General features: G+C 36.0%; 1 protein-coding gene across 4 annotated transcripts in view; it reads left to right on the top strand.

Annotated features, from left to right (window-relative positions):
• LOC111153705 (coiled-coil serine rich protein 1) overlaps positions 1-12,094 on the top strand; it is a 1,387,597-nt gene that overhangs the window by 700,252 nt on the left and 675,251 nt on the right. The gene's annotated exons all lie outside the window — the stretch shown is intronic.

Here is a 12,094-nt window from a genome sequence, read left to right as displayed (position 1 = left end):
TAACTTTTTCTGTACGGCAAATCCGAAAAGGAAAAAAGGAAATGGTAGATGACAAGCTTTATTTAGAATATGCTAAAACTGTGGTACATGAGGGATATTCAAGTGGATATGTCCAGCAGGCAGTTTGACATATGGGATAGACATTGCTCATATAAGTTACATAGATTTTATGAATAAAATTAATGTAAAAGGTACATATGATATTATCTTTCATAATTTTGATTGATTGATCATAGTTTATATTAATAGTTTTAATTCAAGTCAACTTCAGTTCTTAAGACCTGGAATCATTAGGATTTATGGAATATCCTCAAGATTAAGTATGTTTCATTAACAGGTGTGAAGGGAAGTAAATATGAGACAAAGCAGAAAATGGAAGGTTAGTGTGTATATGTCGGGTATTACTCTCCTTTATTAGTAAGCAAATAGTTACTGAAATAACATTATGTTCATTAATCTAGCCAATATTTTTTTAATATAAATTCAATACTGGAAGCATTGCTGAAAAACTGGTACATACGTTTCTCGTGGGTTGTTTTTTTTTTTAATGATCTTGTAGAACACACTTTAGCAATACATATCATGATCTGTAAACATGTCCATACCATTTGATTGATTTTATTCTTGAGGCACCGATGTGGCTTAGTTGGCTAAGCATCTGACTCTTAATTTCAACTCAGGTCATGATCTCAGGGCTGTGACATCCAGCCCCTAGCTCAGGTGGGAATCTGCTGGATATTTTCTCTCTCCCTCTCCCTGTCCCTCTCCCCCGTTACTGCACATGTGTGCCTGTGCATGCTCTCTAAAATAAATCAATCTTTTAAAAAAACTTTATTCTCACAATTTATCCTAAGGAATAATTCAAAATAATTTAAAAATAGAGGTATATACAAAAATGTTTAATATACTTCTAAAATTAGTCTAAATGTCCTCAGGATTTAACAAAAAAAAAGTAGTATCAGCAAACTGCAATGATGTATGTCCATTAGAGATTCACATGTAAGGAAGGTAGGATGAACTTAAAAGTTTCATTAGATCTTGAATCTTAGAATTTTTTTTTTAAACTGATAAAATTTTTAATTAATTTCATTTCAATTTTTTAAAGATATTTATTTATTTGACACAGAGAGAGCACACACAAGCAGGAGGAGCAGCAGAGGGAGAGAGAGAAGCAGGATCCTCCTTGAGCAGGGTGACCTGGGGATATAGGGCTCAATCCCAGGACTCCAGGATCATGACCTGAGGGGAAGGCAGATGCTTAACTGACTGAGCCACCGAGGCGCCCCTCATTTCCTTTTTTGCTAAACTAGTTATACTTCTTGTTTTGAACCCTAAATAATATTTACGTATCAAATCAAAAGCATTTTGATTTATATTAAACTTGTAAATAAGAATGGAAAACATACTATAATTGTAGAACAATGCAGCTGTATCCAACAATGTAAAACTTAATAATAAAAATTGAAAATACAATGGGAAGTACAAAAAAGAATATGCACACTAAGGACATAATGTTTTATGATTGAGGACTACTAGATAATATCTGACATGTCAAGAGATAGAGGTTTAAACATATAACTTAAAAAATGTTGGGTCATAGGGATGAGGTGGCTGGGTCGTGGACATTGGGGAGGGTTTGTGCTATGGTGAGTGAATTTTGTAAGACTGATGAATCACAGACCTGTACCCCTGAAACAAATAATACATTATATGTTAATAAATAAAAGAAAGAAAAAAAAAACAAAAAAAAAAGACTGATAATAGAAGGATTTAAATATTAATAATTATATAGCCAATGGAAATTTAAGGTTTAGAGAAAGTGGAGGATAAAGCATGCTAATCTCTCATAATTTCTATTGAGATGTCAATGGTGTCTAAACATGATGAATTTAAAATATAGTACTTATTAATTATTGTAACCTCAAAAAGAGATAAAAACAGTAAGTATTTAAATTTGTAAATAGGATCAAGGTGAGAGGAGCAAATTTTCACTTTTAATTTTATGCACTTTTCTATGGTTCATACAGATACATTTAAAAACAATGTCTATAATATGTTTTAAAAATTATCAAAAGTTATTAATATTTGATATTGAAATGTTTATTATAGAAAAATCTGAGTACAAAATAATATACAAAACAGGCATTATGATTGATGATAAATAAAATAGATATGCATAGTAGTCAATCTGAAAGTAATACAAATACATAGAATGTGGTTAAATATCTTTTATTATTAAAATTTCATTTTCAATATCTTATTCCTTATTTATTTAAACTGAAATTTTAAACATTAAAAAATCTGAACAGAACTAGACTGCTACTTATGACCGTACCACATTAATTGAATTTCTGGAAAGCAGACATTTTCTTTGGGATTAGTTTTCTCCTTGCATTTGGTTTTGGCTTTCTCTTTTCATTGACTGGGTCTCCGGATTATATATGTCAAAAGACAGTTTGGTCTACCTCAAACTCAAATGGGAATTTAGTAAAAGACTAACTCATGAAACCAAAGACAAGCCTAAGGCTTGGCCCCAGGAGCAGCTATAATTAAGAATTCGTATGATAGTAACTTCTATTCTCTGTATTCATCTCTGCTGTTCTTTTATTTTCTTCTTTTGTCCTCTCTCTTTCTCTCTCTCTGGACTCTACCACTGTTAACTTAACCACTTCTACCTCTCAAACTTTACAACTTTTGATCCAAGAAAGATTAACTTATCTAACCCAACTTGGGAAAGGGGCCCACTCTGTAAAGCAGTGAACTGTGACAGATTGATCATAGTGCATTCCCCAGCAGCTCTGGCTATAGGCATGCACTGAAGTGGAGGAAAATGAGGTTCCAAGGAAAGAATGGATGTGTAAGTGGAGAAATGAGGAATTCCAGTTAGAAAAGACCAGCGTCTGCTACCATCTGAAAGATTAATGCATTCATGTAAAGATTATTTGTGTTCATAGCCTACTTATTGGCACTTTTTATGGCATTCAGCAACTGCTTTTATAGGACTCCTATCGCCACATTATAAGCTTGGATGTTTCTCCGTTATCTTACTTTCTAATATGCTCAGTATGTCAGATTCACCCTTATTCTCAAGTCATTTTGCTTTTTCTCCCATTCACTCCCATTTCCAATCAAACCTACTTCTCTTGCAGTCTTCCCATATCAGAAATGCCACCACCATCCTCCCAGTTTGCTCGAAACAGAAAGTTGGAGTCATCCTTGACCTTTCCTTTTTCCTTTACCTATAAAATAAATTACTCACTTTTAAATCTAGCTCTTACTTGAGTCTGGAAAATACATAGGGCTTTATTCCTCTTGCCAAAAGCATTTCTACGGGACGACTGCATTACCTTCAAATCACCATCTTCCCATACCATCCTTACCTCTATTTTCTTCTCCATTTGGCTTCCAAAATGATGTTGGCTACAAATACAATGGAAAATGAATAAACATAATGGAATCATACTTAAAATTTCTGTGGTTTCCACTGAACTCAATATAAAAGTCAATGCTTAACTGACCTACAATCATCTGATGCCAATATATAGGCCTCTTGCTCACTCAGTTCTGGTCACAGTGTACTTTTTTCAGTTTCTTGAACAAATGCCTACATTCCCCCATTGTCCCCAACTCCCTGAGCTTTTTCCAGTCTCTTTCTGAAATAATCGTCTGCTCACTCCCTGGATGTGTCCTTATCCCATAGATTTAACCTGAATTTAAATTTCCTCAGTATCTCTCTCTCTTTATCTCCCCTCTTAAGATTTCATTTATTTATTTGACAGAGAGATCACAAGTAGACAGGCAGGCAGAGAGGGAGGAGAAGCAGGCTCCGCACTGAGTAGAGAGCCTGATGCAGGGCTTGATCCTAGGACCCTGAGACCATGACCTGAGCTAAAGGCAGAGGCTTAACCCACTGAGCCACCCAGGTGCCCCTCATGTTATTCTCTCTTAAAAGCTCCTTGCTTCTGTTTATATCACTTAGCAAGATTTGTAACTTTATACCTATTGGTATGTTTCCTTATTGGAAACCTCTCTCCCCTAAGAGCTCTACATAGTGAGACAGCAAGGAAACGATGTTTTTTGTTTACCACTTCCTATGTGAGGAAAGGATGGTGTATAGCACTCCATATACACCACTCTGTTGAGAGAGACTGTCTTCTTTTGTTACACAGTTAGCACAGTTGTGTCTTATTCAAGGGTTATGTTCCGAAATGGCTCACAGTGAACAATTTGCAAAAAATTTCATAGAAATAGTTCCATTGGTGAGTATAAAATACACAAAATAATGAATATAAAACAAAATACAATATTATTTATAATTACAGAGAAAAAGAGTGAGTTCATAGTTTGATTTGTGTAGTTAAATGCACTATAATTACTGGTGGGTGAATTAATAAATTACAGATAGCCATTAAATATTTGGAATCAGTTAAGTCCAGCTTTAAATGCCTTTGCCAATTTTTTTTTAAAAGACTTTATTTATTTAGTTGACAGAGCGAGACAGCAGAAGAGGAAATACAAGCAGGGGGAGTGGGAGAGGGTGAAGCAGGCTTCGTGCTGAGCAGGGAGCTCTATGTGGGGCTCATGAGGGGCTTAATCCCAGGACATTAGGATCATGACCTGAGCCGAAGGCAGCCACTTAAGTACTGAGCCACCCAGGTGCCCTGCCTATTATTTCTTTTTAAAAGATGAATAAACAGACATCCAAGCCCCTAAATAAGTCCTCTAGTCAACATGGAATGCCTTCAGGTTCTGTTTTATTAGATTTTGCAATTTAGATATACATCTGTGGGGTTGTATGTATATATGTATGTATGTATTTATTTATTTTATTTTTGCTAATAAGTGTGCTGAAGGAAATCTGAAGGATAATGCATTTTCTGGTGTTCATAGTTTCTTGAGTTTGCCAGTAAAGTGTGATCTGTGTCTACAATTTGTCTGGTGAAGTTTGATTCATAACCTCTGTTGTTTTCTAGCTGATTGTCGACCTGTAATGCTGTGCTGATTCTGCAAGTCTTCAGTGATCTTATTCTTGTCTCCCTTATGTTTGTGTTTCCCGGATGCTGTCATCAGCATATTGTTGTTAATGAACAACTGCCTTGAAGACTTTCATGTCACTTCTCTGTTTAAAAAATTTTATATACATTAAAATTAAATCAATATCATAAAATACAATGCTCACACTCCCCTGAAGCAAATCTTTTCTTTAAAATAAGAACCTTATTTTTTTTTAAGCCATAATGACACAGTGGGCAGGGTATTATATCCTGACCTTCCTGAATAAAAATATCAATCAAGAAAAAGCTAGAACAGTCTTTTCCATACATTCAAGATGTCAGTCTTAATATTGAACGCAGGTTCCTCTTTTTCACGATACAAGTCTTGCTTTTGTTTTTGTTTTTGTTTGTTTTTAGTAACAATTTTCAAGGTTGAATTAAGGTTCTATGGGTAACACTACTATGATTCTGTTAGAACTTTCCAATATCTATATTGAAACTACATTTTTCCAAATTGTGTGTGTGTGTGTGTGTGTGTACATTATGTTGGAGGCTTAAAAATGGCAATAAGCAACATCCTTCTTTGTCCTCCTAATTAAGAACTAATTGCAAAATAGAAGATTCAGAGAAATTGACTTATAATGTCATCTAAGCCTGTATTGAAATAGAGCCATGTAAGTTTCCAGTATATTCTTATCTGAACTTAAGTGACCCACTGGAGTTGCTGGCACAAATGGGGAAATTACACACATCTATCACAGTGCAGGAATTTGTAAGCTTACGTTTAGACAAGCTGAGATTTCATCTTGTGGATAGGCGATGCCAGTGAGAAAGAGAACATGTTTATTTCCAAGATCACCTACCAGCTAATAAATGAACAGGAGTGAGTGAGAACTCACTTCCGCTAGAAGTTCCCTTCTACAGATATGGGCCAAGGAAGGGAATGGAGGGTCCCCTGACAAAAAGAAGGTGTGTGTTACAGACCAGGATGTTGTTAATGAGGGCATGTTTAGGACTTAATATATCAAAAAATTCTTCTGGGGCCTATTTTCCTACTGAAGACACTTCTACATTTATTTTCCCCCTAATTATCTTCACTGGAAGAATCACCTTACTAATTTCTCACTCAAAATATACAATTCAGGCAAGAATGAGGATGGAGTACATAAGATTTTCTTGAAAAAAAAAAAAATATCCTGGGGCACCTGGGTGACTCAGTCAGTTATGTCCAACTTGTGATTTCCACTCAGTTCATGATCTCATGGGTCATGGGATTGAGCCCTGCATTGGACTCCCCACTTAGTGGGGAGTCTGCTTGAGATTCTCTCTCTCCCTTTCCTTCTGCCTTTCCCCACACTTGTACACGCTCATGCATGCACGCTCTCTCTCTCTCAAATAAATAAATTTTTAAAAAAGATTTTACTTATTTATTTGACAGGCAGAGATCACAAGTAGGCAGAGAGGCAGGCAGGGGGTGAGAGGGAAGCAGGCTCCCTGCTGAGCAGAGAGCCCGATGTGGGGCTCGATCCCAGGACCCTGGGAACATGACCTGAGCTGAAGGCAGAGGCTTTAACCCACTGAGCCACCCAGGCACCCCTCAAATAAATAAATCTTTTTTAAAAATCCTGATCCATTTATGAAAATATTTCTCACTTGGTGTTTTAGCATCAAATCCTCAGACACATGTTAGATTTGTACAAATTCTTTAATTCTCACTTTTGTGTCTCTGCTTCCTTTCGTTTGTACAGCCTAGAATTATTAGAATAATCCCTTAGTTCATATATCACTTCCAAGTTGTCCCTACTTAAATTTATATACCATATAAATGCCAGAAATTTTACTGGACTTGTCATGTCACCAACATTAAATTCCCTAAAGCAAGTGCTTTTGCAGTATGTCAGCTTCTCTAGCTGGTTTCTGATGAATCCTCTCAAACCTCATGTATCATCTCTCATTCTCCTACTTCATTTATTCAAAAAAGTATCAAATACCTAGGACACGCCAAAAATTACGTTGGGTTGTGTGGAGTCAATATGGCTCTTAATAGACATAATCCTTGCTGTGAGGAACTTAACATGCTAGTGCAAAAGACAGACAGAACATAGCCAAACAGTCAAAAGAAATACCTGACAGTTGAAATGAGAGACATTCAGTAAAAAGTTTAAAAGACAATCACCTGGAGGTAGGAATCTACTTCAAAGATATCTCTAAGGTAGTAACACCTTAATATGAAGAACATTCCAGATGGAGGAAATAGCATGTTAAAAGTTCAAGTGCAGGGGCTCCTGGGTGGCTCAGTGGGTTAAAGCTTCTGCCTTCGGCTCAGGTCATGATCCCAGGGTCCTGGGATGGAGCCCCACATCAGGCTCTCTGCTCCTCGGGGAGCCTGCTTCCTCCTCTCTCTCTGCCTGCCTCTCTGCCTACTTGTCATCTCTGTCCATCAAATAAATAAATAAAATCTTAAAAAAAAAAAAAGTTCAAGTGCAAAGACACTTGCTCCACTCAAGCAATTACCTGAAGATGGTAGGAGTCATTTTTGACAGGGGAAGGTTGGTATGAGATAAAATTAGCATAATAAATGAGGGGTAGGATCTGTGCATCATGATAAAGGTTTACTTTTTATTATAAAGTCTAGAACTACTTGATAGAAATACAAAACAAACAATAAATTGTAGTCATTTATATAATTTAATAGTTCAAATACATTTTATGTAATTTAATATATCTAAAATAGGATAATTTAAGATGTAAGAAACATAAAATTATTTCTGAGATATTAATGGGTTTTTTTTTTTTGTACTTAAGTCTTCAAAATCTGGTGTCTATTATACTTAGTACACATCTCAGTTCGGACTAGCCATATTTCAAGTGCTCATTTGCCACATGAGACTAGTAGCTACCATATTGGAATGGAATATTAACAGGTTTTAAGCAGGAGAACCATGTGATCTGAATTGGATTAGCAAGTCGCTTTGGAGTGGAGGAAGTATGGGTGAAGACAGGAATACCAGTTAAGAGGCTCAGTTAGTTTCCTTTGGTTGCTGTAACAAGGTGTGATAGGCTGACTGACTTAAAACAACAGAAACTTATTTTCTGTTTGGAGACTGGAAGTCTAGAGTCAAGGTGTTAGCAGGACCATGTTCCCTCTGAAAGCTCTGGGGAAGGATCCTTCATTGCCTCTTCTAGCTCCTAGTGGTTGCTGGCAGTCCTGGTTGCTTGACTTATAGATGCATCACTCTAATCTCTGTTCTGTCTTCATGGAACCTTCTGTAGATCTGTGTCACTGTTTCCAGATATCCCTCTTCTTATAAGGCTCACCAGTTATACTGTATTTTTTTAAAATATTCGTTTAATTATTTGAGAGAGAAAGAAAGAAGAGGGCACTATGGGTTGGGGGTAGGGGAGGCAGAGGGAGAAGACTGCTCACTGAGCAGGGAAGCTGATGCAGGACTCCATCCCAGGACCTGAACGTAGACGCTTAACCATCTGAGCCACCCAGGTGCCCAGTCATGTTGCAGTTATGACTCATCCTAATCCAGTATAACCTCATTTTAACTGGATGGTATCTGCAGAGATCGTATTTCCAAATAAGGTCACATTCACAAGTTACAGGTTGGCATGAATTTTGGGGGACACTGGTCAACCCAGCAGAGAGGCTAATGGAGTAAAAGTGGTAACTTTTGCATGCTGGGCACAGATCTATGCTCCATTTCCCTGCTTGTCCTTAGGTAGTGGATCCAGAGTAGTGATAATAGATAGAAAAGGAAGAAGTGATTGTGAAATAGATTTCAGAAATGTAATTAGCAGATGTCTTGAATGTGGAGAGGCCAACCCCAAACAATCTGTCTGATCTTTCTCAGTCACAACTTCTTTCATAACTTTCCTGATAAGTCATTAAATGCCTACTATTTTTAACCCAGGAAATTTGTTTTCCTGGCTTTAAAGGCATCTGACTCAAAGATCTCTCCTTCAAGTCCCATTTTATGAGGACTTTCTTAATTAGCTCCACCTTAGTGAGAAGAGTATTAAAGTAGAAGAAGTGAAGTAGCCTGTCATATGCATTAAAGAAAATGAATATATATTTGTTTAATCCCCCATTACTGAAACTATACTGGCATTTATATATAGTACAAATGCTTTTTGAAAAAACAATATGAAAACCATAAGAGTATTGTTAGAATTGAAACAAAGCATCATTCAGTTCTTATTGGGGAAAAAAAAATCCATATGCTTTGTATTTGGGATATTGAATATAGTTATCGGGGTACCAAGTGTTTCCAATGATTTCAATCTTGAAAAATATAAATGCCCAATTTACATTTTTGATGTATCTTCTTCTTAAATGAAGTAACCTAAGCTCTTAAATTTGGGTATATTTCTAGTTTGTATAATCTCTCATGGGTAATGAACTCTATAAATATAAAATATGCTGTGTAATGATATGTAATCTTATGAAAAAAAAAATCACTTCCAACTCCGTCTCAAAGTGGTGGCTTGTGGAGGATGTCATACAGTTTCCTAGTTTAGGTATCATGAAACTGAATGAATATAAATGTTATTTAGATATTTGTTTTAATGTTACTGGATATATTCTCCTTCTGTTTGGCTTTATCTTTTTGGCCCATTTTTTTTAAGTATATAAACATAAAATAACTCCCCTGTCCTTTTACCCTTTTCTGCAACTTTTTCAGACCTTGTTTTTCCTGAGGTGTGGTGATCAAAAAACCAAAGAATCTAGTAACAAGAAAGCTGCTAGCAGTTGTGGGATTCTGGGCAAGAACATAAATGTGGGGGCTCACAGAATGTTAAGTCTAAATATTAAAATTCTAAAACAGGATTTAAAAACTGTTGAATAAAATATGTTTGGTCCTCCTATCTTGACAAGTAGACTTTTCTAAAGACTTGGAAACTCATGTTCCAATTATAATTTTTTGGACTCCCTAGCATCCTGTGTAGCACCATGGCAAAATGTGAAGCCAGCCCTGACTCCAGCTTAACCCAGCACCTTCCTACCTTGGGTTCTATCCCTCATGGCCTTATGAGCATATGTGTGATTGACCCAGTGACACCAAATAGCTGTATCATGGCCACACCTTGGGTGACCCTCAGGAGGACCTGGTCATGTCCTGAACTGGGGAGTGAATTCCAGGGTTCTGGAATATGGTGGATAGGGAAATATGGCCTTTGATGGTGGCACTTCCCTTATCCCCACAGAATACCCTCCTCACAGGCAGTAACATGGTGAGAGAACAGCCAGAGCAGTACTCTACTGCAAACATCTCTTACCTAATTTGAAGGGAAATACTGACCAATAGAGCTATTTAAGTACATAGCTAATACTCTTATTTTTTTTTTAATTCCAATATCTGTTAGTGAAATTGGGTAATGAGTGCATAGAGACTCTGTATTATTCCCCCTTTTTGTTATATGTTAGCAATTTTCCATAACAGAAAGTAAGAAAATAATATTAATGCAAGTTAATGCCATCTTGATAGCTCCAAGAAATAGTATGTTCTGTGTGAGGAGGTTTGATTTGCTTGGTCACCATTGTGCTTGTTTTAATTCTACTGATGCCTTCAGTGATATGCTCTCACTAAAGGTGGGTTAAAGTAATCAGTGTGATCTCTATTAGATAGGCTTTGCTTTTCTGAGCTCATCTTTGGATTTGGCATTACTAAGCAATCCCAATGATTTTCCCTTTAGTTTTTTGCTTTTGTTGTATTTAGTCCATTATAAGATGATGAAATTCTTTTTTTTTTTTTAAGATTTTATTTATTTATTTGACAGACAGAGCTCACAGTAGGCAGAGAGGTAGGCAGAGAGAGAGAGGAGGAAGCAAGCTCCCCGCCCAGCAGAGAGCCTGATGCAGGGCTCCATCCCAGGACCCTGGAATCATGACCAGAGCCGAAGGCAGAGGCTTTAACCCACTGAGCCACCCAGGCACCCCTGAAATTCTTTTTGATCTGCCTAATTTCTGGTTTAAACTGTACTCAACACTCTGTCAATTTTCTTGTGTTGAATTACATTACTTTTCTATTTTATTTCATTTATTTTATTTTTTATTTAAATAATCTCTACACCCAACATGGGGCTCAGATTCATGACCCTGAGATCAAGAGTCACACGTTCTTCTGACTGAGCCAGCCAGGTGCCCCTTACTTTTCAATTTTAAAAGTTAGTTTCTCTCAGGGGTCTTGACAGGCTCAGTCAATATTGCATGCAACTCTTGATTTTGGGGTCATGAGTTCAAGCTCCACATTGGGTGAAGTTAGCTTTTCTTTTCATTTCAATACTATTTCTCTTTTCATAAACTGAACCCATAGATCCATGACTTAGGATTTAATTTCAGGATTATACTATTTTAGGCAGTCTTTGTGTTCTTTTATTTATTTATTTTTATTTTTAAGATACTCCTTTTTCTAATTTAAATCTATTCTTGTGTGTGTGTGTGTGTGTGTGTGTGTGTGTGCACATGCATGAATTTTGGATAGTACAGATGCTTTTGTGTTTTTTCCTTTAACCTCAAGGTATATGTTCATATAGTAGTGCTGTCATCACTGTTACATATATTTTGTATTTCAGCTCTTAATTTTATTAATAAGAGTACTTTTTAAAATTATAAATTCCAAAACTGTATGTAGGCCCTCATTTTTTAAAAATTAATTTCCTTTTCATCTTGAGCTCACAATATTCTGTGTAGGTAATTAAACTTATAATTTAATATAAATTGGAGTTGTTTCTGGAGATCATTGAATATTTTCTTTTCACCTTTACTGTACTTAGTTTTACATGTGTACATTTTTTAACAGCTCTAATAGATGAAAAGATATTAATATATAAAGTAGAAATAAATTATATAGATTAATAAACTGCTAGATGTTAAGATATTTATAATTATCTTATTAATCAAGAATATCTAATAATGTAACTAAATACAAACATATTCTAAAATTAGGATAAATAACTGCCAATACTTTAACTCTTCTAGTCACTTGAGGTTTCATTTTCAAAGCTAGTTAGTAGCTTGCTTAGGCTTTTGTCACTCTCTTTCCCTGCCCCTCCTCCCCCCCTTTTTTTTTTTACATTTCCTCCTCTTTAGT

This window comes from Enhydra lutris, unplaced genomic scaffold (assembly GCF_002288905.1).
Source record: "Enhydra lutris kenyoni isolate GAN:26980312 unplaced genomic scaffold, ASM228890v2 scaffoldscaffold3, whole genome shotgun sequence".
Taxonomy (NCBI): domain Eukaryota; kingdom Metazoa; phylum Chordata; class Mammalia; order Carnivora; family Mustelidae; genus Enhydra; species Enhydra lutris.
The sequence above is the reverse complement of the archived record's forward strand: the minus strand, read 5'-3'. Positions and strand labels throughout refer to the sequence as shown.